The following is a 25557-nucleotide window of genomic DNA, read 5'->3' as shown; positions in this document are numbered from 1 at the left end:
CAGATGCCATGATCTTAGTTTTCTGAACGTTGAGCTTTAAGCCAACTTTTTCACTCTCCTCCTTCACCTTCATCAAGAGGCTCTTTAGTTCTTCTTCACTTTCTGCCATAAGGGTGGTGTCATCCGCATATCTGAGGTTATTGATATTTCTCCCGGCAATCTTTATTCCAGCTTGTGTTTCTTCCAGCCCAGCATTTCTCATGATGTACTCTGCATATAAGTTAAATAAGCAGGGTGACAATACACAGCCTTGATGTACTCCTTTTCCTATTTGGAACCAGTCTGTTGTTCCATGTCCAGTTCTAACTGTTGCTTCCTGACCTGCATACAGGTTTCTCAAGAGACAGGTCAGATGGTCTGGTATTCCCATCTATTTCAGAATTTTCCACAGTTTAGTGTGATCCACACAGTCAAAAGCTTTGGCATAGTCAATAAAGCAGAAATAGATGTTTTTCTGGAACTCTCTTGCTTTTTCGATGATCCAGCGGATATTGGCAATTTGATCTCTGGTTCCTCTGCCTTTTCTAAAACCAGCTTGAACATCTGGAAGTTCACAGTTCACGTATTGCTGAAGCCTGGCTTGGAGAATTTTGAGCATTACTTTACTAGCATGTGAGATGAGTGCAATTGTGCGGTAGTTTGAGCATTCTTTGGCATTGCCTTTCTTTGGGATTGGAACGAAAACTGACCTTTTCCAGTCCTGTGGCCACTGCTGAGTTTTCCAAATTTGCTGGCATATCGAGTGCAGCACTTTCACAGCATCACCTTTGAGGGTCATGGTGGAGAGGTCTGACAGATTGTGGTCCACTGGAGAAGGGCATGGCAAACCACTTCAATATTCTCGCCTTGAGAACCCCATGAACAGTATGAAAAGGCAAAAGGATAGGACCCTGAAAGATGAACTCCCCAGGTCAGTAGGTGCCCAATATGCTAATGGAGATCAGTGGAGAAATAACTCCAGAAAGAATGATGAGATGGAGCCAAAGCAAAAACGATACCCAACTGTGGATGTGACTGGTGATAGATGCAAAGTCCGATGCTGTAAAGAGCAATATTGCATAGGAACCTGGAATGTTAGGTCCATGAATCAAGGCAAACTGGAAGTGGTCAAACAGGAGATGCCAAGAGTGAACGTTGACATTCTAGGAATCAGTGAACTAAGATGGACTGGAATGGGTGAATTTAACTCAGATGACCATTATATCTACTACTGTGGGCAAGAATCCCTTAGAAGAAATGGAGTAGCCATCATGGTCAACAAAAGAGTCCAAAATGCAGTACTTGGATGCAATCTCAAAAACGACAGAATGATCTCTGTTCGTTTCCAAGGCAAACCATTCAATATCACGGTAATCCAAGTCTATGCCCCGACCAGTAACGCCGAAGAAGCTGAAGTTGAACGGTTCTATGAAGACCTACAAGACCTTCTAGAACTAACACCCCAAAAAGATGTCCTTTTCATTATAGGGGACTGGAATGCAAAAGTAGGAAGTCAAGAAACACCTGGCGTAACAGGCAAGTTTGGCCTTGGAGTACAGAATGAAGCAGAGCAAAGGCTAATAGAGTTTTGCCACGAGAACACACTGGTAATAGCAAACACCCTATTCCAACAACACAAGAGAAGACTCTACACATGGACATCACCAGATGGTCAACACCAAAATCAGATTGATTATATTCTTTGCAGCCAAAGATGGAGAAGCTCTATACAGTCAGCAAAAACAAGACCAGGAGCAGACTGTGGCTCAGATCATGAACTGCTTATTGCCAAATTCAGACTTAAATTGAAGACAGTAGGGAAAACCACTAGACCATTCAGGTATGACCTAGATCAAATCCCTTATGAGTATACAGTGGAAGTGACAAATAGATTTAACGGACTAGACCTGATAGACAGAGTGCCTGATGAACTATGGACAGAGGTTCGTGACATTGTACAGGAGACAGGGATCAAGAAAATCCCCATGGGAAAGAAGTGCAAAAAAGCAAAATGGCTGTCTGAGGAGGCCTTACAGATAGCTGGGAAGAGAAGAGAAGCGAAAAGCAAAGGAGAAAAGGAAAGATATTCGCATCTGAATGCAGAGTTCCAAAGAATAGCAAGGAGAGATAAGAAAGCCTTCCTCAGCGATCAGTGCAAACAAATAGAGGAAAACAACAGATTGGGAAAGACTAGAGACCTCTTCAAGAAAATTAGAGATACCAAAGGAACATTTCATGCAAAGATAGGCTCGATAAAGGACAGAAATGGTATGGACCTAACAGAAACAGAAGATATTAAGAAGAGGTGGCAAGAATACACAGAAGAACTGTACAAAAAAGATCTTCACGACCCAGATAATCACGATGGTGTGATCACTCACCTAGAGCCAGACATCCTGGAATGTGAAGTGAAGTGGGCCTTAGAAAGCATCACTACAAACAAAGCTAGTGGAGGTGATGGAATTCCAGTTGAGCTATTTCAAAGATGTAAAGTATGACTTAAATAAATTGTCTCCTAAACGACAGCTCAGTTGTCCCCAGATCACCTTCATCTTTTCTCCATATATTTGAGATTCCACTTTATCACATACCAAATTTCAGTTGGTATTTGAGACTGTATCTTACTTTGTAGTCCCATGAAATCTACTGTTTTGCTGTTACTATTTATATTATTTTATATCTAAAATATATTTTAGTATATTGTAGGACTATTCTCCATTACATTTCTTTTTCAGTGTTGCTCACCATTCTGAGTTACTTTTCCTTAGAAAACTTAGACTTGGCTTGCCGATTTCCTAAACAAGTTCTGTTGTTATTTTTATTAGGATCATGTCAAGATTGATGTAGAAATATCCAAGTGATGTTGACTGTTTCTGTCTGGGAACATGGTATACCTTTTCTTTTGTTTAAGGATTCTTTTGGAACCTCTGGCAGTGTTCTATAGTTTTCTCCAATAGGTATGACACATTTATTGTTTAGTTTATTCCCATTATCCTTATTATGCCTTTGCAGTGGCTCTTTGTATAAATGCAAGCTATTGACTTGTGTACATTAACTTTGGACTTTCTGTACTCTCTGATTTTTGTAACATTTTAGCAATTGATTTTCTTATGTTTTTCAAGGTCCCAAGTGTAAATCTATAGAAGGTGTTAATTTGATCTCTTTCTTTTCAATTTTTATGCCCTTACTTTCTTTCTGTGGTCTAATTGTATTCAATATTTCCTCCGGAACTAAACTGTAATAGAAAATTGAGGCAATGTTTTGTTGTTCTTTATTTCACCTGGGAAAGGTTCAGACATCCCATTGAAATATAGTGCTGCCTTTTAGATTAAGATATAAATATTTTATTACGTATTTTTTATCAAGAACCAATTTAAATTTTGGTAACTACTATTTCAGCATCTATTTTTTGATCTCCACAGGATTATTAATATTCTGTGTTAAATTAAGTACTTAAGGTTTATAATTTAAAAAGCCTTATTGTTTTTAAGTTTCAGTCATTCTCTGCTCATCCTTTGTTTACTGGTCCTTCCCAATTCTTGTCCTGTGTAAGAATCCCAGAGTTCCCTTCTGTGAATTCAGTGGTAATTCCTTCTTTTTCCTGACTCAAAACAAATGTTCACATCAAGAGAGCAAAGTGTCAAATGATAAGAGCTGGAAATTCAGCCACAAAGAAATGAAACATTTTCCCTTTATTGCTGGTTTTGTGTATGTTTGTGCTTTATTCCCCAAAGGAATGGATCATCATTCCACGTGTTATGTGTTGCGCTATTATGCAATTCTCTAGTGATGGGGAAGGAGAATTGTGTCTAGGCATATAAAATTGTCAAGCCCGCTGGGAGACAAGTCAAGAGTATCCTTTTCGGTGCCCAAACTGGAAAGCCTTTTCCCTTTATTTTTTTGAGCGAGATTTTTTTTTTTTTTTTTTTTTGAGGGAGATGTTTCAGGTCGCAAAGTAGCCCACTCTCTCTCTTTGCAACTGTTTTGACCCAAATTGCATTTTATATTCCCAGTCAGCCACAAAATGGAAACAGAAAATGTATTTGAGGAAAGGCAAAAATATCACTAAGACATACAAGTACTTAGCAAAACACATTCAGTGTTCTCCTCCACTCTCTATTCATCTTCCCTTGCCTTGCTCGGGAATCTCATCAGTGAAGCATTTCCTGCGAGGTTGTAGGGATGGGATTTTTGTCTCATAGCGCAGCTGGTAAAGAATCTGCCTGCGGTGCCGGAGACCCCGGTTCAATTCCTGGGTCGGGAAGATCCGCTGGAGAAGGGAGAGTCTAACTCCTCCAGTATTCTTGGGCTTCCCTGGTGGCTCAGCTGGTGAAGAAGCTGCCTGTGATGTGGGAGACATGGGTTCAATCCCTGGGTTGGGAAGATTCCCTGGAGAAGGGAAAGACTACCCATTCCAGAATTCTGGCCTGGAAAATTCCATGGACTATATAGTCCATGGGGTCTCAAAGAGTTGGACACAACTGAATGACTTTCACTGAGAAGAGAATAAGAAGCCTGATATTGGTCTCCAAGATGTGAGCAGGCTCCCGAGGCCTGTGTGAAGAATGGTCTAGAAACTCAGAATTATTTTGGGGAGGGGCCCTCCTAAGTCAGATGTTCTGAGTGTCCCTGTAAAGCAGAGAAAATGAGCACACACTGTGTTCATTGGAAAAGGACAAGCGACTGAACAAATGGAGCAGTAAACAATTTAAGAAAACATATGGGGCCTAAATTTAGTATCAAGGTGATGGGCAAAATGACGCACTTCTATTTGCAGTGGTCCCATTGCAGATGCGATGACAAAGCCAGCCAGTAAACTGTAGTCACAGAACACAGCAGATACACTGATGGAGCTGGCCCAAGTGCAAGGTCTTTCAATAAGGTAAATCATCTGTGAAGCAGGAAAAGGTCACATGGGATATTTTCTATTTTTCTTCTCATTCAGATAAAATGGAAACATTAACATTCCCTCCAAGGCAAGAAATATCAGAATATAAAAAATACAGTCTTTTTCCTCCCCAGCCAAGCCTGACTGCATCCACCCGCGCCTTGCCTTAGTCTCTTCATTTCCATCCCACTTTGTCAGTCACTCAGTTCAGTCACTCAGTCATGTCCGACTCCTTGCAACCCCGTGGACTACAGCACGCCAGGCCTCAACTCCTCGAGCTTACTCAAATTCATGCCCATTGAGTTGGTGATGCCATCCAACCATCTCCTCCTCTGTCGTCCCCTTCTCTTCCCACCTTCAATCTTTCCCAGCATCAGGGTCTTTACAAATGAGTCAGTTCTTTGCATCAGGTGGCCAAAGTATTGGAGTTTCAGCTTCAGCATCAGTCCTTCCAATAAATATTCAGGACTGATTTCCTTTTACAAATCCACTTTGTAGCAAATAATCAATCTTACTCTGACCTCCCATCCTAGGGGATCCGTTATCTTCTGCTCAAGAAGTTTGGTTTTTCCAGCCCTCAGATGGAAAAGCATGAGCATGCACACACATACACAGAGAGAAATATTCTCACTGATCCACTTTCGTTACTATGAGGATGGTTACATATTTGCTGTCATTTGGACATCCTTCCTTCATTCAGTATCTTGGAGCCCCTGATGGGTTTGTATCTCTCTGATAAGTGCTGGGTAGGATACACACAAGACAAGAGAAGGGGGAGGATGCTGCAGAGCCATTGTTGAGAAGCAGCTTCTCCTTTTCCACATAGTCATGTTTCTTTTAAGAGTGACATATGCTTTATTCTTAGTTATTTGGGTTTAGCATTCATTAATGCACCCTTGCATGTACATTAAGCATAGATTTTACAATGCCTACTAGGTGTCGGGCATTGTGCTTGGTTATGGGCATTCAGAGACAGATCAGAATCCCTTCTCTCAAAGAGTTGGCTGGTTATTAGATTTGCAGTACAGTTTAAAAGATGTTAGCATTTGCTTGCCTAGGATGTAGGAGAAGAAGGGGGTGACAGAGGATGAGATGGTTGGATGGCATCATTGACTCAGTGGATGTGAGTTTGAGCAAACTCTGGGAGATAGTGAAGGACAGGGAAGCCTGGCGTGCTGCAGTCTGTGGGGTCGCAAAGGGTCGGACATGATTGAGCTACTGAACAGAAAAAACAGCAACGGGATGTAGTTGGCTCTCAAAAGGAGAAATGCTCAATTCTGTTGCTCTTGAAGAAGTGATGATTAAACAGAGTTTTGAATGATGAGTGACTTATTTGTTAGAAAGCTAGGAGGGGCAGGCAGACTTCTGGTCAGATACAGTAGATGCTTCGAAGACCATGGTACTTTGAAGGAACTTATATAGCTAATGGTGGGGTGCATCCTGCAGGAGCCCAGGGTAGAGGCGTGGAGAGTACTCAGTCATGGAGGGTCTTTGCACACTGTTCTAAAGAATTTGGACTTGAACTTGCAGATAGTGAGAAGTCATGAAAACGCTTTGTACCACAGCAAGAATCTTTATCCTGCACCTTTATCCTAGTGCATATTTCTTTAGTATAATTTATCATTTGTTGTCTTCCTCAGTTGGACTGGGGGCTTCTTAAGGCCAGGAAACATACCTTCCTATCCATGGCACCTTGCTCAATATCTGAAACATAGCAGACACTTGATGGAAATTTGCTTAATGCATCTTAATGATTGACTAAATGCATAGATATGCCTTTGATCTTATTGTTAGGACAAAATGTGTGGGTGGCTTTTCCTCTTCTTTTTTTTCTGTTTGTTCAGTTCCTCTTTTTGCACTGTCAAGGCAAGCTTTAACCAGTGGACAAGCAGCTGTATTAGGTGACAGTCCTACCAAATCTTAGATTTCATAGAATGTTGAAGACAATAAGAAACGGTCTCAGGATTTTTAAGACACAAAAATACTTTGTGTTTTAAAATTTTCTATAGATGATGTGTATTAACACGGAGATGTAGCAAACTGTGAATGTTTTTATTTCTAAATAAGCATTTAGTTTGGACATAGAAGGCAACCTCTGTTTTACCACCATTAAAAAAAAAAAAACCACCCAACTTATATTGAATTTCAGTGAACCTTGCAGCCAGCATCTGTCCTATTAGTTTTCATATACGGGAACAAGGTGGTACGATTACTCACCGGCAACAGACGTAGCAGTTTTATAAATCTAGTGTTGTCGTGGCTGGAAGGGCCGGGGTTGTGTTCCCGCTTTTGTCAGCGCTTTTTCCGAAGTCCACTGTGCGGTGGGGGAGTTTGTTCTTTCAGCTGTAGGTGTGCACAGAAATCTGTAGTGACACTAACTGTCATGTGGCTTTACATCACTCCTGTGTCCAGATAATTAGATGAGAAATTGGTTGCTTTTCCCCTCTCTCTAGCAGTGACCTGCTTCTTCCATAGGCTATGTCTTTTAAAGCCAGAATTTGGCCATGCTTTGTTACTTGCAAAAGTGCACCCATGCCTGGTCCTTTCTGCGGATGAGGCTGCTTAATCCTCTTCCATTTGATTTTATCCCCTCACAGAGGAAGGAGGGAACAATAGTGTCACTGATGTGAGTCCAATTCAAATAACCTGATTGTGTATATGACATTCATGATGGAAAAAATTTAAACCGTCTATTGCTGGTCTCCAGTTACTCCACCTTTTCCCCTCGATTGATGATTGTGTTGTGATCTTTTAGTTAAAAGGTTAAAATTTTCATCATGAAGGGGAACCTCTCTTGTCACTTGGTGTGTGAATGAGCAGCCTTTGGTGTGGCAGGAGGGTGGTTTCATTTTTATACCTTTTTTTTTTTTTTGCCCACACCACACAGCATGTGGGATCACAGTGCCTCAACCAGGGATTGAACCTGCGGCCCCTGTATTGGAAGCACAGGGTCTTGACCATCAGGAAAGTCCCTGTTTTTGTTTTATATTTCTCATAAGTCATTGTCAGTGTGCTGCAGGTAATCTTTTGTTGAATGGCTGCATCATACTCAATACCATATCAGAAATAATAAGTGTTGGTAACAACTGAGTTTTAGACTGCTCATTGGCCAGATGGGGCTTCTCTGGTGGCTCAGATGATGCAGAACCTGCCTACTGTGCAGGAAAATATATCCAAGAACCCACTCATGAATTCAATCCCTGAGTGCGGAAGAACCCTAGAGTAGGGAATGGCTACCCACTCCAGTATTCTTGCCTGCAGAATCCCATGGACAGAGGAGCCTGGCAGGCCGCAGTCCATGGGGTCACAAAGAGTCAGACATGACTGAGCAATTATCACTGGTCAGGTATTGTTCAAAGAGTTCTGTGTATATTAATTCATTTCATGCTCCCCAACCACATGAGGTTGGTACTGTTAGTACAGATAAGGCCATTCAAGGTAGAGAGAGATGAAGTCATTGGCTTAGTGTTACAGTACTGGAAAGTGATAACCAGGTTCCCAGGTGGCGCTAGTGGTAAAGAACTTGCCTGCCAATGCACGTAGACATAAGAGACCCAGGTTTGATCCCTGGGTTGGGAAGATCCCCCGGAGAAGGAAATGTCAACCCACTCCAGTATTCTTGCCTGGAGAATCCCATGGACGGAGGAGCCTGGTGGGCTGCAGCCCATAGGGTCGCAGAGAGTCAGACATGCCTAAAGTGACTTAGCATGCATGCAACCAGGTTCTTACCTAAGCAGTCTGACTTCAGCTAGATGTCAGGCTCTGCTCCCTTAGAACACACTGCCCACAGGAGGAATGAGAGGAGGTGGCTCTCTTGGTACTGTTTTCACACCTGCCCATCTTGGAAGCTCCTGAAACAGCATCATGCTGAAGGGCTCAGTCAGCATCTTGTCAATGTAGAATCTCCTCTCACCTCCGCACACGTATCTGGTGGGCAGCTCTCTCTTCTCCCAGTCTGCTCCCTTCATCGCATGGTTCCCACCTCCAGTTTTGCCTCTTGGCATCAGCCCATGGAACTCAGTGGTAGATGACATGGTAGTATTTTCCTGCCAGGAAAAGATATCCAAGAAGAAAGAAAAAGTTGAGTTCAACAGAAAAAGTACCCTCAAAGAGGGCTTTGGGAACTACGTTATCCGAGGTGATCTTACTTTACTTACACCATCACTATTGTTCTGTAGCTACTTCGAGCTTTACTTGACTCATCTGTGAAGTGAAAGTTGCTCAGTCATGTCCGACTCTTTGTGACCCCATGGACTACACAGTCCACGGAATTCTCCGGGCCAGAATCCTGGAGTGGGTAGCCATTCACTTCTCTAGGGGATCTTCCCAACCCAGGGATCGAACCCAGGTCTCCTGAATTGCAGGCAGATTTTTTACCAGCTGAGCCACTAGGGAAGCCCAAGAATACTGGAGTGGGTAGCTATTCCCTTCTCCAGGGGATCTTCCCAATCCAGGGGTCAAACCCAGGTCTCTCACATTACAGGCAGATTCTTTACCAGCTGAGCCACTAGGGAAGCCCAAGAATACTGGAACAGGCAGCTTATCCCTTCTCCAGCAGATCTTCTGGACCCAGGAATCGAACCGGAGTCTCCTGCATTGCAGGCGGATTCTTTACCAACTGAACCTCCAGGGAATAGAGATAAAACCTACCCTCAAACGACTGTCGCTTAGATTAAGTGACTGACTATTTTTTTCAGAGTACTTCTGTAGGATCTGGAACATCCTGGGGCCTGATGAGTGTATTTTCCCTTTTCCTCTCTCAAAGTAGTTTCTGAGAAAAAAAGCTAAGAGTGAGTTTGGGGATCCTAGAATAGCTTAAAAAGAGCAATGCTTCTATGAATTCCTCCCTTACCTCTTTCTCTCTAGAAATCTTTTCTTCTGGGGCCACTATTTTTTAGTTGTGTAAACTTATCACACTCATAGTATATTAGATGCAGTTCTGTCAATAGTCTCCAAGGTTCATACATGAGGAAAAATTCCTCCCATCAAGAGGTTCCTTTTTTATCTGTTCTTCATTAACTTCCCCTGTGTGTAATTGAAGTGGATCCTGTTTACATTTTAGGTGGTTTTCTAAGTGTAAGATGGTGGTGTAATGTCCCTGCAGTTCAGTTCACCCTAACTGTTTGGGACTTCAGTGGTTGATTAAGTGTTTCTTAACCTTGAAATTTAGGAGTCGGTTTTTAAGAGCAGTTACAGTCTGATTTTCAAGGAGGGAGAAAATGCTCTGTTGGATAGTCCCAGATCAACAGAGGTGAATAAAGATCATGGATTTAGGAGATCTGTATTTTTCCTTTTGCCAAGAAAGTCACTTTGCTCCTAATTAGCAAGTTAGGATTTCTTTAATTGCAATCTGACCAAAGATTTTTGGGGGTCCATCGGGATAAGTCACCATATGTTGCATTCAAATTAATACATTTGAGATCCCTTCCTTCCTGAAGCTGATACTGATGAAGTGGAAAAGATAAAGACTTGCACATACTTCTTTATTGCCTTTTTTTTTTTTTTTTTACTATTGGACTGCTAGTCTCTGAGTGGATTTTACATGTAACAGTATCCATTTAATTTATTTTCTGTTTACAAGACCTTATTGTACCGTGTCATCTATAGAACAGAGTTCAAAATAAGAAAGATCATTCTTGGGTCTCACACTAATGAGTTTTCTTCCCCCAATGGATCCAAAGAGCTTTCTTGTGCTGACACCCATGACATAGAGTTCCAAAAGTCATCTTCATGTCAAGGCTTAACTGTGAGGTTTGAGCCTCAGGCAGGTATAGCAGAGTGGGCAAACTCAAAGTTCATTTCTACTGCATTATAAGCAGGGTGTTCTAAAACAGGTCAATGCTAAAGTTATCTTACATTTGATTTCTGTGTACAGTGATACAAAGCAAGCAGAGGAAGTCAGCAAGGATGCTGTTTGATTCCTTGTGTATTGTATTGTGCATCCTGAGGCTTAATTGACAAAATGATGAATTCCTTTAAACCTGCATTCATGCTGGATACCACAAGGCAGCTCATTACCAGCGCCTTCCTCAGTATGTACATTTATATAACATTGTGATGGTAGAGGTTTATATTAAACATTTTGTAACTTGAACATTCAGCAAATACTTGTTAATGCCTAATGTGTGCAAAACATTATGGTAGTTGTTACTTTGTCTTCTGAAGAGGATGTCACATTGTGGTTTTGGATGAAGAAGTTTGCAAGATAATAGAAAAATCTTGTTTGCAAATAACTGTAACATAAGGTGGAATGGACCATCATAAGTGAGATGCATATAATGCTGGGAGTTCTGATGGGATTAACCCTTGCTTTCCTTGTATTCATTCTTATTTACTTCTCCCTGAAAATAAGTAAATTAAGACTCACTAGTGGTAAAGACGGAGAAGGCAATGGCAAACCACTCCAGTACTCTTGCCTGGAAAATCCTATGGACAGAGGAGCCTGGTAGGCTGCAGTCCATGGGGTCACTAAGAGTCGGACACGACTGAGTGACTTCACTTTCACTTTTCACTTTCATGCATTGGAGAAGGAAATGGCAACCCACTCCAGTGTTTTTGCCTAGAGAATCCCAGGGACGGCGGAGCCTGGTGGACTGCCATCTATGGGGTTGCACAGAGTCGGACACGACTGAAGCAACTTAGCAGCAGCAGCGCCAGTGGTAAAGAGGGGCTTCCCAGGTGTCACTAGTAGTAAAGAACCCACCTGCCCAATGCCAGAGATGTAAAAGATGCAGGTTTGACCCCTAGGTTGGGAAGATCCCCTGGAGGAGGGCATGGCAGTCCACTTCAGGATTCTTGCCTGGAAAATCCCATGGACAGAGGAGCCTGATGGGCTACAGTCCATAGGGCTGCAAAAAGTTGGACACAACTGAAGCAGTTTAGCACATACACACACACACTCACACAGTGATAAAGAACCCAACTGCCAGTGCAAGAGACACAGGAGATGAGAGTTCAATCACTGGGTCTGGAAGACCCCCCTGGAGGAGGGCATGGCAACCCACTCCAGTATTCTTGCCTAGAGAATCCACAGACAGAGGAGCTTGGCAGGCTACAGTCCCTGGGGCTGCAAAGAGTCGACATGCCTGAGTCCAACACACATACACACACAAACTTACTGTGATAATTATTTCATGATGTATGTAAGTCAAGTCATTATGCTGTGCACCTTAACCTTGGGTGGTACTCTATATCAGTTATATCTCAATAAACCTGGAGGGAAAAGAAAGATATCAGGAGAGCATATTGAAGCTATTTTCAGGGGAGAAGAATTACTTCATTTCAAGCAACAAATTCTAACTTTACCAGAAGAATCCCTGATAAAACCCTGTCATTCTTGGTCCCCAGGCTAGAGCAGTGGATGTCCACTAGGCAAATGTCAAATAGTTTTTATCTTTTCCTCCTGCTTCATACTAGAAAACACAGTGAGCTTCCTTTTCTTTCTAATATTCTGTCCCAAAGGGAGTGCAAGCTCCACCTAATCCCTGAGAATCTCAGGCTGACCCATCCTTGACATTCTCATCACAGGTGACAAGGGGTTGTTTGTCCATCACACTTAGCTGTGCTTTAATAAATGCATTACTGGAACGGAGGATTCTGAATTCTCTGTTCAGTAACACTTTGCTGTGTTTTCCTGCAGATAATTTGGTGGTTTTGACATCTGTCTCCATCTCTGGATCCGAAATGGATTTCCCTGTGACATATTTGTGTTTTGAATTCCTTGTCTCTGAGAAATGTGGTAGAGGGAAATTTTGGTTGAATTTGTTGTCTAAAAAGATGAGAAAATAATACAGTGTCATTAAGCTACGATCATCTAATAGAGATCTGAACACAGAATTTTTCAAACTTTCTGCTCTCCCTGTGTGACTTTTTCTTCCCCAAATTGTTGTTGTTTAGTCTGTCTGTTGTGTCTGACTCCTTGCAACCCCATGGTCTGCAGCACACTAGGCTTCCCTGTCCATCACCAACTCCCGAAGCTTGCTCAAACTCATGTCCATTGAGTCGGTGATGTCATCCAGCCATCTCATCCTCTGTCACCCCCTTCTCCTCCTGCCTTCTATCTTTCCCAGCCTTAGGGTCTTTTCCAATGAGCTGGCTCTTGGCATCAGGTTACCAGAGTATTGGAGCTTCACCTTCATCAGTCCTTCCAATGAATATTCAGGGTGGATTTCCTTTCGGATTGACTGTTTTTTATTCAGCCTTATTTCCTCATGTCCACTGAATTTAGTCCCTGCTGATCCCTCTTTTTTAACCTGTTTTCCACACCGCCCCCCCACTGTTAAAGGAAAACCTGAGGCTGACAGTAATTAAAACAGTAAAAATAGATTTTACAGGACTATTGCAATAGGGAAAAGAGACCTCCATTTAAAACCAGGCTTGGAAAAATAAACGACCCAATCAAAAAATGGGCCAAAGAACTAAACAGACATTTCTCCAAAGAAGAAATACAGATGGCTAACAAACACATGAAAAGATGCTCAACATCACTCATTATTAGAGAAATGCAAATCAAAACCACAATGAGGTATCATTTCACACCAGTCAGAATGGCTGCTATCCAAAAGTCTACAAGCGATAAATGCTGGAGAGGGTGTGGAGAAAAGGGAACCCTCTTACACTGTTGGTGGGAATGCAAACTAGTACAGCCACTATGGAGAACAGTGTGGAGATTCCTTAAAAAACTGGGAATAGAACTGCCATATGACTCAGCAATCCCACTGCTGGGCATATACACCGAGGAAACCAGAATTGAAAGAGACGCGTGTACCCCAGTGTTCATCGCAGCACTGTTTACAATAGCCAGGACATGGAAGCAACCTAGATGTCCATCAGCAGACGAATGGATAAGGAAGCTGTGGTACATATACACAATGGAATATTACTCAGCCATTAAAAAAATACATTTGAATCGGTTCTACTGAGATGGATGAAACTGGAGCCCATTATACAGAGTGAAGTAAGCCAGAAAGAAAAACAACAATACAGTATACTAATGCATATATATGGAATTTGAAAGATGGTAACGATAACCCTATATGCGAGACAGAATAAGAGACACAGATGCATAGAACAATTTTATGGACTCTGAGGGAGAAGGTGAGGGTGGGACGTTCTGGGAGAACAGCATTGAAACATGTATATTATCATATGTGAAACAGAACACCATTCCATGTTCGATGCATGAGACAAGGGCTCAGGGCCGGGGCAATGGGATGACCCAGAGGGATGGGATGGGGAGGGAGGTGGGTGGGGGGTCCAGGAAGGGGAGCACATGTAAACCCATGGCTGATTCATGTCAATGTATGGCAAAAACTATTACAATATTGTAAAGTAATTAGCCCCCAACTAGAATAAATAAATTTATAAAAAAAAATAATAATAAAACCAGGCTTGGTTCTGATAACAGCTTGAGAAAGTAGGGATTTTCAGCCAAGGAGCAGGATAGGGGTCAGTTACCAGTTGGAAATTCACCAAGAAGGGACTTCCCAGATAGCTCAGTTGGTAAAGAATCTGCCTGCAATGCAGGAGAGCCCGGTTCGGGAAGATCTGCTGAAGAAGGGATAGGCTACCCACTCCAGTATTCTTGGGCTTCCCTTGCGACTCAGCTGGTAAAGAATCTGCCTGCAATGTGGGAGACCTGGGTTTGATCCCCAGGTTGGGAAGATCCCCTGGAGAAGGGAAAGGCTACCCACTCCAGTATTCTGGCTTGGAGAATCCCATGGACTGTATAATCCATGAGGTGGTAAAGAGGAGGACGCCACTGAGTGACTTTCACTTTCACTTCACTAAGAAGCATCTGGGGCAGGGAGGAGGCTGGTTAAGCAAGAGTCCACAGGATTCTTGCTCAGGGCAGGCTAGGGTGATCAGCTACTGGGGTGGGGATTTGGGGTAAGGAGTTTGATCAGTGAGGATACGAAGATAACTTTAAAATGATGTAGCAAGACTCTTGCTACAACTGGTGATGCTGGCACAACCAGGCTGAGGTCTGGAGCTCTTAGAGGAGCTTGACTAAAGTGTGATCAAGGAGGATGTTTTGTCACCATTCTTGTGCCTTCTGGCTTCTCTTCCTCCTTTGCCAGGACCCCCCAGGGATTTATTTCAGTGCTGCTTTCTCAGTCATTGCTAGACTGGTACCCAGGCATTGGTTCCCTAATTATTTCCCTCTGCCCCTTGGTGAGCACCCTTCCTCCAAGCTTCCTTGCCAAAAAGGTTTTCTAAAGAGAGTATGTACTCTTTGTCACTTTTTTATTTTCTTGTCCCCTTCTGTCTGTTTTCCACCATGGCTCAGGATCTGCTCATCTTACTCAACTGAAATGATTTTCTGAGGGATCAACGTGAAGCTCATCGTCACAAAAATTGATCATTACTTCTCATTTTCCATAGCATTTGCTGTTGCGGACACTCCTTCCTTCAAGTTTCTCCCCTCTTGCCTCCGTGATGCTCTAATCATGATGGTGGTGGTGTTCTCAGTGCTGTGGGATACCTGAGTGAGAGATGGAGTGTTTCACAGATGAAGTGATTCAGTTTGTTTCATGGAGAGGTGGACCAGAAAGTGTGGTTCAAGTGCTCAGTGTGACTAAGCCCGATGCTTTATCATGTATGTTGAAAAAGGACAAAGGGAATGCCAAAACCTTCAATCCACACTGCTAATTAAAAGCTGATTTTCTCTTTTTCGCCTGCTAAAGGATTTTAATAGTGTGTGATGGTGTCTTGGGAGCAGCCTTCCTAGCAGAAGGAAATAGTTCGCTGTCTGTCTTTTGGATAATAATTTTCCATATTCTATGGCTATTAGGAGTGAAAAATGGACACCGTTTCTTAGAAGGATTGTGTGAGTATTCTGTGTTGCATGTTCAGTGAAAGACAATGTACCCTGAACTGTTTGAAATTCATTTAAAATAATATTTCAGTTGTATTCTTTCTATTCTTTGGATAGAATCGAAAGCATGAACTTTAGAAGTAGAAAGACCGATGCTTTATCATTAGCATTGTTTTATTTGAAAAGCAAATTGTAAAATGCAAAGAGAAGGCCTATATTAATGTTAATAAAGTTGTCATTAATTTTGGGTCTGCTGTGCCAAGCACCAAGTGTCTATGATGCTATGTTGAAAGCAACAAGCCACACTTAACATTCATTTTATTTCATTATATGTTGTACCTCCTTGGTCCATCAAAATTTTGATCTCCCCAGAAAAGTCTGAGGTTCCTTCCTTTTCTTGCAAAGGTTATTTCCATCACAGGGCAATCTACATCAAATGGTTACTTTATCTGCTGTATCTGAAGCATCTTCACAAACCATTGGTCTCTTGGAAGGGGCATATAATTAATATAGGAAAAGACCTTTAGTTATCAAATATATTTACTATGATGATAGCTTAAATAATAATTTTTTTTTTACAATTGCTTTATTACAAATTGTTTACGTATAACCCACAGAGAATACAACAGTCACTATTTCAGAAGGTGAAGAATATCTACCTAGTGAGGGCTCAGAGCTGGACCAAAGTTGGTTTGTTAATCTACTGTATTTTCTACTACTAGAGCAAAATGGTACCCTGAGGTGGTCTGATCGTCTTTGGGTCCTTGTTTCCTCTTTTAGCAAATGAAAATATGACTTATCTTTCATGTGACCTTTCGTAACATCTCTTTGGCTTTGCAGAGTCAGATGGAACCTGGGACTTTGAACTTGAACTCCATTGCACCTGTTCCCCCTTGGCCATTTCCCCCATGGTGGGTGGTTGTGTGTCTGCATTTGGACAGTCAACCTGCTTAGTTCTTTCCCCAGATCAGTACTTAGAAATAACACCCTCTCTAGCAAAACCATGTCTTGGAAAGCACAGTATCCAGCTTGCCTTTTAGGGATATTCGCAAGACGTGAATAGCCATGTTCTGGCAGGGAAATTAATAAAATAGAGTGGGCCCCAGTTTGTTTGCCATGGAAAGAATGTTGGATGAGAGGGAGCTTTGATAGGCAGGGTCGTGAAGACAAGAGGGCAGAATTGCAGGCGTTCCCAGGTTTGCTTTGTGATATAGGCTCAAAATAGATATCATTATGATTCATTGATGTTAAGTTCCATAAATGTAGCTGTGACAATGCCAGGACGCAGGTTTGAGTTGAAGGCACGCACAGCGATGCTCATACTGTGGAAACACTCCTAGTGCTGAAGACATAGAATGATTCAGACTAGAAGAATACTCTTGTGCAACCATAGAGTTCTGTGGAGCAGAATTAGATCAAGGAAAGGTTGTGTGGTGGGCATTTGATCATGAAAATATAAATCATTGCTGTGAATGATTGCTATGAATCAGCTTTCAGACCTATTAGAGGTGTCATTTAACCAGGCAACATATGCCTACTATTTTTTATCATGAAAAGCATTTGCCATATGTTCAATAGGTATTGGAAATTGTGACTAGCAGGTGTGCTGCACAATAATAATAATCATCGCAGTAATAATACCTTCAGCTTCGATGTTTCTTTCCCTAAAAGGGAAAAATGGTTATTCAGTGTATTTAAATAATGTAAAAGGCCAGTCTGGGGAATTTAAAGCAAAGATAGCTTTCAATAGCCGAAGCTGTTCTTTCTTCCTTCCTTTATTCAGATAATTATCTGAGTTCCATTTTACTCCACCTACATTCAACAAATGAGATTTCAGTTTACTTGAATGGTTATGTTCTTGCATATTTGTGACTGCCCCTCAAAATGTTTCGAAAACACTTTCAGGTGGTATCTCACTTGACTTTCATAACTATTTGGAGTAGGTCGGTGAGAAACATTGTTTCCTGTTTGCTATTTAGAAAACTGAGATTCAGAGGCTATTTCTGTTACACCAAAGTCAGAAATTTGTTGAATTTTTCTCTGATAAAGCTGAGAACTTTAGTGATAGTGAAATGACCATTCTGAAATACTAATAGTATTACCTGTGTGTCATGGTCAATATCATTCTGTTGGAAAACATAATGTGTCTAGAGGTTAAGGCAGGAAGACACAGATTGACCAAATGAAGGCTGTGCTGCTGAAAGAACACATAAAATCATGCACTGGGTTTAGAACACTTCTCTCCTCTTTAGCCTGATGCCTCAGTATTGAGTAGCTCACAACACCCATTTTAAGGGAAGATCAGTGCTTCTCTATTCAAGTGAAGCATCTTGTGGGTATGACACAGATATTTTGCTTAATTAATGCCATGTCCTCTTAATGCTGACAAGGAAATGTTGATATTCAGTAGTTGGGGGTAGTGTGCAAAATTGATGAGCTACTTTTAAAACAATAAAAGTTTCGTCTTAGTTAGGACCTAAACCAATTGTATATAGTTTTAAAAAAAGGCAACAATCCAAACAAGAAAACCACAGACTTTTCCTCCAATTTTCCTGGGAAAATTTGCTTTCCACACTGTGGCCATCACAACTTTGCAACTGCTGTGATGCAGTCAGCTACAATTAGTCTCTCTTGAATCTGAAGGTGTGATGAAAAACAGGAGGCAGACACAGAGCCCAGCTTTAAGAGGAACCTGAAATGAGAAGTTTGAGACCCAAAGGCCTCTTTCCTTATTCTCCTTTCGAGGAACAAAAGGTTTTTCCAAATCATCTTTGTAAAAAATCCTAAACCCACAAGGACCTGTTGTGAGCAGATAGCTCGATCTGGTACTTGATAGCTTTCTTCTGTTAATCTGGTAATCATTTCAGGTGAAAGATTTCACCTTTCGGATAACTTGAAGAAAAGTCTGACAATTCCCCCTGTCCTTTGAAGAAGAAAAATCAAGGACTTCTCATTTTATAAGGATGTGAGTCAGGATGACAGGAGTCTGTTACAAAGCTTGGTGTTTCCAAAGCTGAGTAGAATCCACGTGATTACTATATATAATATCAGGCTGAAGGTGTGATTCAGCTCTTGGTTGGGTTTGGAATGTACGCAAACTGACTGTTGTACTTGGAGAGTTGGAAAACCTTGGAAATGTTTAGTTTGTAAAATATGGATTTAAAAAGCAAGTGCATGTTCTGATATACAGCACATAGAAGGCGTTTCTTTATTCTCATGGAATACTTCTGAGACATGGTAGCTCAGATGGTAAAGAGTCTGCCTGCAATGCAGGAGACCCAGGTTAAATTCCTGGGTCAGGAAGATCCCCTGGAGAAGGGAGTGGCAACCCACTCGAGTATTCTTGCCTGGAGAATCCCATGGACAGAGAAGCCTGGCGGGCTACAGTCCATGGGATTGCAAAGAGTCAGACTTGACTGAGTGACTAACAGATGCAAACATAAGCTGTTACTTGTTTGTGTGGAGAAAAATGTTGTGAGTGGTAAGGAAATGCATTTCATTGAGTTGTATACACATTTATTGTTAAGCCAGATAAAATATCCCAAGATTTCTTTTAAACTGCAAAGTATTTGTCAAATTTGGGTCAGACATTTATTACAAAGAAAGGGAAAATGTGAAATATCCAATCAGGTAGTAGAGTGGGTGATACTCTGTACAACCTAATGCTAGATTGTGACAGAATATCTAACATTCAGCCTTTAGTTTTGATATTTGTAGTTTTTCTTGTAAACTATTTGCTCTGAGACAAAAAGTCGTTGCTTTTGAACTTAACTTGATTTGGGCATTAAAATGACATACCTAAACACATGCTTTAGCCCTGCCATGACTTTTTAATGACTTTTCCATTTAATTTGGTTTTGGAAATTGATTTGCCCTTTAAAAATAATATCAGCATTTAAAATAATTTTACTGGCTTTTTGCCTGCATGGTAACTGAATTTGTTCTTTAAGAGAATGACTTCAAATATGCAGCCTTTACAAAGATGTGAAAACTGCTGTACGTGAGCTAGAAATGGCCAGTCTCATAACAAAAATATGAATGTGGACTTGAGGTGAGGCTGCAATATAGAGACACCACCGAAATCCTCTTTGTACCTAGATTTTCAGGCATTGTTGTTCAGTAAGAAGTGACCCATGGCTTCAAGCATCCTTCTGAGCCATATGGGCTAGAGAGTTGTCTATTACATCTGCAGGGTTGTTCCTCTGCTTCTTCTTCTGAATCACCTGCTTGCTTATCTCCTCCCAGGTAGCTCCTAGCAGATCCAGCTGTGGGCAGTGAAGGCAGATGTGGAGAGTGCAGGCTTTAAAAGAAGGGCTCCAGAGTGCATTGGTCCCTCCCATCTCCTCATTGGTTCTTGTTCTCTCAATCAGCTGATTGACAGCAGATTTAGACCACTCAGAGTTCCTGGTCCATGAAATAGCAGCGAGGACCCTGAAATTTGCACTCAAATCAATAACTTGAAGCAGATACATGAGATTTCTCGGGAACTGAAAGTACTGAACAGTCTCATGGCTATAATATTAGTTACTTAGACGATATCGGCAAGTGTCTGTCCCTGCCTCCAGTTGTCCATCTACAAAATGGGACAACAGTTCTTCCAAGTTCTCCGAAACTAGCAGTGTTTCTGGCAGGAAGGGGAAGAGTCATCCTAAGCATCTAAAAAATTTGTATATAGTATCACTTATCAAGATAATGTGCCTGTTGAGTGTCATGACTGCCAACAGCCCTGAGCTTTGAGCATCACACATCTGTGTTCTAGAGTGAATGATAAACATATCACAGCTTCAAATCCTTCAGGTGCATTTAGGTTGGTTAAAAAAAAAAAAAAAAAAGTTTAGATCCCCAAAAGATGAACCTCTGGGTTTATCATATGGGAAGAACCATGTGATTATGCATCCAGCCATGTGCACCCAGCTCCGGGCATTATATGGAAAGTAACAAATTCTCATTTATCCCCTTGTCCACATGCCAGTTCTTGGAAAGTCCTCCTCCTTCCTTCCTTCCTTAGTCTGATTAACCCATCATTCAGGTCTTGGGACACACCTTCTGTAAAACCTTCTAGACACTTGCCTCCCTCCTCTCCGCCACAGTTTCTCCTCCAGGATAGTTGGATAGAGTCCTGCGTCCCCTCACAGCTTTATGGATGTGCCCACGGCAGAGTTGCCAGCACTCTGCATCATAATAAACTTGTCTGAATTTGTAATTGGGTTGGAAATATCTTGAGGGCACAATCTTCATCTTTTAGCTTTGCATTTCCAGTTTTCAACAAATGCTGAATGAGTGTATTCTAAACACAAGCATGGTTTATACCTGGTAATGCAGACATGGAAAGAAAAGAATAATTTTGTTGTGATTGTGAAAGATACAGTCTTGTCTGAACCCGCAATCCACATTTGAGGAAACTGAGGACCAGAGTGTATGTCTATTCGTGTTTGTTTGTTCATTGTTAATTTGTTAATTTCTGTGCTCATTCATGTAACACATGGCATTGAGCCTCCATGTGTGCCTGACACTGTGCTGGCCACCGGGTGTAAAATAATGAGTAAAACAGAACAGAAGACATGGTCCTGCCCTGATGGAGCTTACAGCTTCGTGCAGTAGAGGATCAGTAATCCAGCAATCACACTGGACCAATACCCTCAGTAACTGTGGTAAATGGGAAGGATGGGAACCAACTGACATGGGAGCTGGCTTAATTGGAATTGTCAGGGATGCCTTTCTGCTTTAGATTTTCCCATTTCCTACATACCAGGACCCTCTTTTCCTGTGGGCAAAGCGTTTTCAGTTGTCTGTGATCCTAGTCACTGTTGGCACCACTTCTGGCCCCGAGGAGTCTGTGATGTGGTCTGTGATGGTCACCATGAAGACAGGTGGCCTTGTTAAAAAGAGTATAAGGGATGGGGAACATGTGTACACCCATGGCTGATTGATATCAGTGTATGGCAAAAACCACTATAGTATTGTAAAGTAATTAGCCTCTAATTAAAATTAAAAAAAAAAAAAAAGAGTATAATGGGCCTCCAGGAGGGACTGAATTTGATGGAGCAGTTGAGGCCTCTACTTCCTCTGAGAGCCGGAGACGGTAGTGTCAGAGAAATTCGTCTCTTGGAGGCAGACATAGTACCTCTTCTCTGGGTAGATCTGAAATGAAGCCAGTGCTGTTTAACTACACTAACTGGTCTACACTAACTAAGCCCAGCCCTGACCATGAAAATCCAGTCTGTCAGAACAGCTGAACCTCCGAAGTGCAGAGAATTTGCACCTGTAAGACACACACACACACACACACACACACTTCCTTGATAGCTCAGCTGGTGAAGAAACCGCCTGCAATGTGGGAGACCTGGGTTCAATCCCTGGGTTGGGAAGATCCTCTGGAGAAGAGAAAGGCTACCCACTCCAGTATTCTGGTCTGGAGAATTCCATGGATTATATAGTCCATGGGGTCGCAAAGAGTCGGACACAACTGAGCAACTTTCACTTCACTTCACACACACACATACATGGATATATATAAATAGAATCTTGGGAAGAAATTCACTTTCAATTACTTAAAAAATATTATTTATTTGACTGTGCCATGTCTTAGTCGTGGCTTGTGGGATTTAGTTTCCTCACCAGGGATTGAACCCAGACTCCCTGCGTTGACAGCACAAAGTCTTAGCCAGCAGGAAAGTCCTACTTTCAGTCACCTTTTGATGTTACACAGTGATGGGACCCTATTCCTCCCCCTGGTCACCCAGAGAAGTTTGTCAGAAGACAGAGACTTGGCCTCAGATTTTATCTGCAGCTCTTGTTCTAATCCTTTTCCTTCTCAAAGACTCCTGCGTTTTGACCCTGCTCTACACCAAGCATCCTTCCTGTAAGGTTCCTTTGGGATCACCAACCACTGCTGCAGGCTACTCCCTTCTAGGACTGCAAATGTAAGGTTTCCACAAAAAGCCCTGTCCTGCAGCCTTCAGATTTCTGATGGCATATGGGGGGAATTGAGGTGAGAAGTTCCCCATCTGTGGGGACTGTGCAAACTCAATGTTGTCTGAATTAAAAACAAAGGAAATTATGTATTAAAGATTAGGTAGCAAGTGAACACTGGGACTAGAATGAGAAAACAGGTTTTCAATCAGTGTTTTTACTATAAAGTACTAATGTTTTTCCTATAAAGGACTATTTGGAGAGAAAGAGAAAGGGTACTTGTTGGCTTTTATTGGTTCATTTGGGCAAAGAGTTGGAAACGGACAGGGAAGCCTGGTGTGCTGCAGTCCACGGGGTCGCAAAGAGTCAGACACAACTGAGGGACTGAACTAACTGAACTGGGCAAAGAAAGAGAAGCAGAGAAGGGTACTGATGAGGAACCCAAATGCTATTTATTTTCCCATATTATAATGCAAGTAGAAAATTCTCCTGTAATATGCTGCAAAGGCAAGTTTATTTTGCATGTTTTATGAATATGGTGTTACTTATATGATGTTAAGACAGTCCTTGAGTCTTGTTCTTTGTGAGAGCTAAAGAGCTGGCCTTGCTGTTACTTTTGGATAGAAGCAAACTTCATAAAATGTGGCACCCTCTATGTGTGCATGAGAAAGTAGCTTTTAAAATGTTAGCCTATTCCGTTTCTCAGCTTAAAGTGGTGGTTTTTAGAGTATATAAAAATATAGGATAAAAAATTATGTTTTATTTCTAGTTGTTCAATTATCTAGGTAATGCATTTCAGGTGGGGACTTATTAGATCTTCAAAAAGCATTCAATCACACAGTAATTTTTATTATTTTTTTTAATATATAACAACTTTGAGATGTCAAGTTTAAATGCCTAGTTTTAATTTGTTTGGCTGAGCTGACATTTAAATCTAGTCCCAATGTCATATGAATGAACCTAGCCTTTTATTATTCCTGTTTTTCCTTCTTCGTTGGAAACCAGTACAGAGAATACCATCACTTAAAAAGAAAGATGTTTCCTGCTTTGTTTTCTTTTATCCAACTCAGAGCAATGTTGGGGGAAAAGATTGCTTCCTTTCTAAATGCGGTAAGCCACAAGATGGAAAATGTATAAGCAAACATTTGTGCCTCGGTCCTATTAACCTTGGGGCAAGGTGACAAGAATGTGTGAGTAACACACTGTGTGATGGTTAAAGAACTCTTTTCCTCCTCCTCCCTCTTCAGTTGACTTGCGTTTTACCTAGCAAGTAGCTTCCTTAATTTGTACATTCCAAAATTTTCTTAATTTTTCTCTCCAAGATACAGTTTTTCCTCTTTCCACATGCTCTTCATTACCTCACTCAATCCTTTCACTGATTCTATGACAAAGGTGTTATGATCCTTGAACTTTTGTACAGTGTTCCTTGCCCAAGGGCACACAGCTAATCACTAGTAAAGGCAGAAATTGACTCCAGTCGGGATATGATTCCCTGGTCTGTGTACTTAGCTGTGTTGTATGTGTAGTACCTTGACATGATCCCCTCTAAAAGAAGTATTGGCTCACAGCTCTCTGTGAGCTTCTAAAGAGGGCCAGGGAAACTTATGTAGAGTGAGATAACTTGACTTTTAATGTTGTGTGGTGGTTGTTGTGAAGCAGTTATCGCAACAATTTAAAACAATTAAATTAGTTTTAAGTGATGAGAGCAAACAGGAATCTTTGACATGGATGTCATTGAGGTTAATGTTGCATTAATGTTAGATCAGTCTTAGATGTGTGACCTTATCCTAAAGACTTAACCTTTATATGAAGTCTGCATTTGACACTTTGATTGCTTCCCATTAGATGAAGGTGGTCTTTCTCTGTCCGACAGCGAGGCTGATTAGTCCCTGAAGAGCATTGTTCCTCCATAGACTCACCGTGGAAACTTCAGCCTGTGCTGCTTCTGATAGTGCCCAGATGTGAGCTGCCATCTTGACAGTGCAGCCACGTAGACGCCGCTTTCTCACCGTGGATTGCCGTAGATGTGGCCTCTTAAGTTCTCCACTGTTATGCCGCTGTGCAAACTGGGGGTAAAAGTGAGGCGTACAGTGACACATCATTCTGTCCAGGCTTTCCCACTAAGTAGGATTTCACTCTCCAAACAACCCTTAGTTGAGGAAGAGCTCTTTTATCCACTCCACAGTCTCTTTTTGGGAAGAAAAGTCTGGTGCATGTTAACCGCCTGCCTCATTTTTGTCTTTCAGGGGTTATTTCTGCTTGGTGTTAAATTTTTTAGGTGCATGAGAAATACCCACTTGAAATACTCATGCTTTTCGAAAAGTTTGAAAGGCACATCTAAAAGCTAGGACATTCATTCAGTGATTGAATTTTTAAAGTGTCATAGAGTGATAGCAAATCCCATCAGGGTGGATTTGAAATCTTAATATCTTTAAGGATGCTTTAAACATGTGTATCCATTGAAAAGTGGTATGTTAAAAAGAGCAAGGAGCCACCTTACTGAATTCTTATTACCTTTTGGGGTTTCCAAATTAGGACAAATGTTCAGGTACCTTTCATTAGCAGTGATACAATCAAGAAAAATAACCAGGCAGTTTGTGTTTAGCTACAAATTTGTCAGAAAGCAGTGGGTGGCAAAGTAACTTGAAATCCCAGGAAATCTGTTGTATTGAGTTGAAGAAAAGGAGAGAGTTAGATTTTTCTTTTAAGTTTTTGAAAAAAGCATGGACTTATTATGGCTGCTAGTCTTCCTATCTTTCCATGAACACAAGAGGCCTTTGAAGAAAGAAAAGCGAAGTCTGTTTGCAGAGGCAGGAGAAGAGGACCAAAGGCTTGGGAAGATCATGGTGATGGGAAAAAATTGAAATTTAATCTGATGGTTAATGGAGCCTAATTATATTCAGGGACAGGTTTAAGTAATCAGAAGGTAAGGAACCCAATTATGAGATAGTCTTGATAACAT

General features: G+C 41.5%; 1 protein-coding gene and 1 long non-coding RNA gene across 2 annotated transcripts in view; both read left to right on the top strand.

The window, feature by feature from the left end:
• NRG1 (neuregulin 1) overlaps positions 1-25557 on the top strand; it is a 1106536-nt gene that overhangs the window by 209861 nt on the left and 871118 nt on the right. The gene's annotated exons all lie outside the window — the stretch shown is intronic.
• The window catches only part of LOC145518679 (uncharacterized), a 134251-nt gene that overhangs the window by 9070 nt on the left and 99624 nt on the right, over positions 1-25557 (top strand). Inside the window, exon 2 of the long non-coding RNA XR_014063135.1 lies at positions 4757-4861. This is a non-coding gene — a long non-coding RNA (uncharacterized LOC145518679). The remainder of the gene's footprint in view (positions 1-4756; positions 4862-25557) is intronic.

Source organism: Giraffa tippelskirchi, chromosome 8 (genome assembly GCF_054371585.1).
Source record: "Giraffa tippelskirchi isolate mGirTip1 chromosome 8, T2T-mGirTip1v1.2.pri, whole genome shotgun sequence".
Lineage (NCBI taxonomy): Eukaryota > Metazoa > Chordata > Mammalia > Artiodactyla > Giraffidae > Giraffa > Giraffa tippelskirchi.
The sequence above is the reverse complement of the archived record's forward strand: the minus strand, read 5'-3'. Positions and strand labels throughout refer to the sequence as shown.